General features: G+C 25.5%; 1 long non-coding RNA gene across 1 annotated transcript; it reads right to left on the bottom strand.

Moving 5' to 3' along the window:
• Positions 1 to 2,407: 2,407 nt before the first annotated feature.
• On the bottom strand, positions 2,408 to 4,560 carry LOC136090733 (uncharacterized). The gene is made up of 2 exons (XR_010643672.1): positions 4,378 to 4,560; positions 2,408 to 4,270 (listed from the first exon to the last, which is right to left on the bottom strand). It is a non-coding gene; the product is annotated as an uncharacterized LOC136090733 (long non-coding RNA).
• Between the last annotated feature and the right edge of the window lie 1,080 nt (positions 4,561 to 5,640).

Below are 5,640 nucleotides of genomic sequence, written 5' to 3'. Positions count from 1 at the left end.
GTCTTTTTCTGCCCTTTTTAGCGATGTATCATTTGATAGTATTGAGTCAATACTATCAAATGATACATCGCTAAAAATACTTTGTCAATACTATTGAAAAAGTATTTTTAGCGATGTATCATTTGAGAGTATCGACTAGTATTGATGCATCATTTGATAATACTTGATAGTATTTGATAGTATTTGATAGTATTGATTAGTATGGATTAGTATTGGCGATTTCCCTTATTAGAATGTAAAAACCATCTCAAGCTGAGTTTTTATTACTGAAAATGGTTTTTATTAATATGACTAAACTTAAAATTATTCTTTTGATTAAAATAATATTTAAAAAAAAAAACATTTTTAGTTATTTTTAACTAATAGTTGATTCATTCAATAAATTATTCTCCATTTTTGACTTTAAATCGTAATCGTAAGTAATTATTCCAATATATATTTCACTTAAAACATTTTATGCAAGTTTATGGCAGTTAATTATGCTGTTATAATGCAATTGTCAATTATTTTGTTGTTAAATAAATCATAACTATTATAACTAAAAGTATATTATCCGTAATTAGTTATAAATTATTACCGGTTAGTCTTCTTAATATGAATTTAATGAGCTGAATATAACTTTTGTGAAATATTTCAAATTCTTCAGCTTAAATGAATTTAATTTGGCACGAATTTTTTGAAATTCTGTGAACCGTTTTTTTCATAGAATCTTTTGAATTCAATTTTTCATAATGAGATCTTTTTCAGGATCAACTAGTAATTAAAAATAACTGAAAAAGTTTTTTTTTTATTATTATTTTAATCAAAGAAATAATTTTAAGTTTTGTCATACTAATAAAAACCACTTTCAGTAATAAAAACTCAGCTTAAGATGGTTTTTACATTCTAATAAGGGAAAGCGCCAATACTAATCAATACTAATCAATACTATCAAATACTATCAAATGATGCCTCAATACTAGTCAATATTAGTCAATACTATCAAATGTCAATATTAGTCATAATCAATAAATAAGTCATAATCAATAAATAAGTCAATAAATGTCAATATTAATCAATACTATCAAATGATACATCGCTAAAAAGAACAGAAAAAGACCTTTATGAAACAAATGATGTTTGCTTATAGGGTTTAAAGTAAAAGTTTTAAGAAGCATAATTGATTGCAAAAAAGCAACAAATTTGTTAAACTATTTTCACTTAACTCTGTTAATTAAGTTGAAATGCGCAATAAATTTGTTAGATTGATTTTTTCTTCAAGAATATCAAACAGCAAATAATTCAGATATAAAATTATGTCAAAATATGTCCATAGAAAATATGTCTGACATATTTTATGTCAGCAGAAAATAATTCAGACATAAAGTTATGTCAAAATATGTCGACAGAAAATATCTGACATATTTTATGTCAGCAGAAAATAATTCAGACATAAAATTATGTCAAAATATGTCGACAGAAAATATGTCTGACATATTTTATGTCAGCAGAAAATTATTCAGACATAAAATTATGTCAAAATATGTCGACAGAAAAATGTCTGACATATTTTAAGTCAGCAGAAAATAATTCAGACATAAAATTATGTCAAAATATGTCGACAGAAAATATGTCTGACATATTTTGTGTCAGCAGAAAATAATTCAGACATAAAATTATTTCAAAATATGTCGACAGAAAATATGTCTGACATATTTTATATCAGCAGAAAATAATTCAGACATAAAATTATGTCAAAATATGTCGACAGAAAATATGTCTGACATATTTTATGTCGGCAGAAAATAATTCAGACATAAAAATATGTCAAAATATGTCGTTAGAAAATATGTGGGACATACTTTATGTCAGCAGAAAATATGTCTCAGACATGTTTGACAGATAACAACCCTGTATTTAATAATTAAAAATGACAGAAATACATTCTTATAACATATTTCATAGTTTAAATCTTTTTATCTTTCAGCACAAGGTTTAATTTTATATTGATTGCTATTGCACATTTTTTGACTACACTCCCAGTATTTGATAAGGAAAAGCTAAAAAGACCAAATAAACTAAGTATTGATTTCTTTTGTTTAATAAAGAAAATAAAATGCTTTAATTAGTTACCAACAATATCATCAACAAGGCCTTCACAAACTTTGGCTTTGCTACTTTGAGTGAGCATTTATTATTTGCGCTTGCCTTAAAAGCTAAAGATTTTTTTTATTTTTTTATTTTTATTTTTTTTGATTTAATTTAAAAACTTTATTTCAAGTCGATTTTTACAAGTTTTAACATTAAAACTAATTTAACTCGTTTAATTTTATAGCGAGTACATACGCGCATATAAATCATGAAAATCAACATAGGCGCATATAAATCTCATGAAAAATTAAAATTGTTTCAATAAAAAAAAAAGATGTCATAAAAAATTATAATTGGTTTCAATAAAAAAAAAAAAAAAAAAGATAATAATACGACCTTGCTAAAGTATAAATTAAAAGTATAATATAAAACAAAGTTTTAAAAACAACAAATTTTGAAAACGCCATTGTTACCATACCAATTCCTAATGTTTTTTAAAGTGTTTTTTATATCGAGTTAGCTCTATATAACGTACAAAATGTATCATTATATATGAAGCTTTTAGGAGGTAGAATCAGTTTTTTGCTACAACGAAGCTTAAACGTTAGATTTTTTATAGTGAAAAGATTCTTCATAAATTCTGGATTTAGATATATAATGGATTTAAAAGTTTTCATCATAAGAAATCTTAAACTTCTTAAATGGATCCTTGGACTGTTATCAAAGTTTAATAATTCATCTTGAGACAATTCAAATCTTTTATAGACTATGCTTAAAGCTTTTTTAAGAATTCTATTTATTAGTTTGTCATCTTGAACAAAACATTCAAATTAGAGGACAATACAAAAGTTTTAGCAAAATAAAAACATTAAAAAACGAAATAGATTTATCACGGGATAAAAAATATCTTATGTGTGAAAGAGCAAAACATTTACCATTAGCTTTACTGCATAACTGTTTAATGTGTTCTCCAAACTTAAGATCTTTATCAATTAATATACCAAGTAGATTTACCTCATCTGAGGCAAAAACCCTTATATTATTTATTTTTAGCGATAGATTTTTTTTTTTCAAACAACCTAAAAGATATTTGAACTTAGTTACTGGACTGAACTGGTTTAGCGACCTAAGAGTTAAACTGAAACCAATTAATGATATTGGTTGCTTCTTTTTGCAAAGAAAAAATAACCTTCTCAAAGCTATAATCACAAGCATAAATAGTTTTACCATCCACAAAACTATAAAGTTCTGTATCTTTAATGAATAAAAATAAATCATTTATAAAAATATTGAACCAATGGGTTCTAGGATTGACCCTCGACGCACTCAAGGTGTAATATATCCACCAAGTCTGTCGCAGAAGACTCTATTCTTACCCTTTGTTTAAGACCACAAATATAAGTCATAATTAATATAAATTAAGAGTTTCTTTAGAAAAATTATAAGCTTCTAATTTAGCAATTAGTAAGTCATGCGAGACAAAGTCGTACGCTTTTGAGGGGTCCATTATTATTGATCCGAGAACACCTTCATTTTTAATACATTCATGCCACTTATTAAATAACAAAAAAAGTGCATGCTGAGTACTATAATCTCTTTGGAAACCAAACAAAAGTTTGTCGAATCTAGGCTCAATAAATATCAAGATTTGTTCATATAAAATATTTTCAGAAAATTTAGAGACGGTTTGTAGAATACTAATTGGATGGTAGTTCGACTTATCAGGTGGGTCTTTCTTCTTAAAACATGGTATAGCATCAGCCATTTTTAGAAATGACGGGAATTTACCATTATGGATATCATTGTTTATGCAATCTGTAAGACTGTCCTTAAAGTGAACAGTATAAGATTTTAACATAAAAGTTGGTATATCAAACTAGTCGTTTTCTTATTGCTCATAGATCCTATAATTTTTGTAATATCATCAGGTGTAGTTTCACGGAGCTGGAAACTCTGTGTACACATTTTAATTTTTCCTTTATGTTTATTATACTGGGATGATCTATATACTTTTTGATAGCTGCATCAACTGGGCCTACAGAGCATGAAAACAAAGACGAATATACGAGGCCTGTACTACCAGATGGCACTGGAACGTTTTCGAAATAGTTTTTAAATATATTAGTCAATAAAACGATTTTAGAGATGATACTACCAGTTTCAAATAAAGTAACTTGTTTGTTAGAATTACCGGATTTATCTGAAAGGAAAGGTTTAGTTAACTTCTAGAGAGATGAATCTGAAATTGAGAGAGTCTTTATTTACCCAAAGTAAATTTTCTTTAGCTTACAGTTCAAATATACCAACCTATTTCTTTGTTTTTGTACATTAGCGCCAAAATATCAGATTTATCACTAAAGAAGATAATATAATCAATATATGGTTGTAAATAAAAGTCAAGCACTCCCTTGAGGTGGTTGAAGAAATAGTCACAAGTTCGTGATTCAAATATTGCCTTATGTTGGCACTTTTTAGCAAAAATTAAATAAATATCTGTCGTTAAAAAAAAAAAATACGTTATAAAATGTAATATATATATAAAATGTATATATAAATATATAAAATGTAATATATATATATATATATATATATATATATATATATATATATATATATATATATGTATGTATGTATGTATATGTATATGTATATATAAACTCTAAACAACTTTTATAGGAATAAAATAGTTTTATAGATTATCGAACCTGTAGAACTGTAGAACTAACTATAGAACTTGTAGATATAATAAGTTTTAATATCTCAAATAAGATTTACTTAATTGTGTCAACATTATGTTGACACTTAAAAGTGTCAACATAACTAACACATATAGTTTAGTTGACTATTATTTATTTTTCTGGTATTTTTATATATTATTTATATATTACTTTTAACTTATTTTCAAGTCACAAATTGTGACCTATATTTCCTATATTTTTGAATACATAGGTCACCATTTGCGACCTATGCGGAAATATAGGTCACAATTTGTGACTTGAAAATAAGTTAAAAGTAATATGTAAATAATATATAAAAATTCGAGAAAAATAAACAACAGTCAACTAAACTACCTGTGTCAGTTATGTTGACACTTATTTCACACAGGACAAAAAGTTCTATGGAATTTCAATGAAACTGCTTTATTCCTATCAAGGCTGTATATAATTTTTATGTATAAAACTTGTTCATATACTCAAAGTCTGTAAATACACATATATTGTGAACATAAACTAATTAAATTTTCTAATAAGTGTTTCATAACAAACGTAAAAACATTTTAAAATGTTTTTATTAAGAGTACAACTTTTTCTAAGTGAAAATTTTGAGCAAGTTATGAGTCATTTGTAAAACGAGTCTAAAGCTATGAGAAAAAAAAACATTTTTAAATTGTATAATTATCTATGCTTTAATATTCTATACGTTGCAATTTTTAATAAATTGTATGCAAAGCTTAAACACTGCACAGGGGGTAAAATGCAAGAAATGTTAACAAAGATAAAAGCCATTTTATTATTTCATCATAAATAACAACTTTGTGGTCATGGAACTGTTTAGTATTTATTATATGTG

This window comes from Hydra vulgaris, chromosome 14, assembly GCF_038396675.1.
Source record: "Hydra vulgaris chromosome 14, alternate assembly HydraT2T_AEP".
Lineage (NCBI taxonomy): Eukaryota > Metazoa > Cnidaria > Hydrozoa > Anthoathecata > Hydridae > Hydra > Hydra vulgaris.
This window is presented reverse-complemented; position numbering and strand designations above follow the sequence as displayed.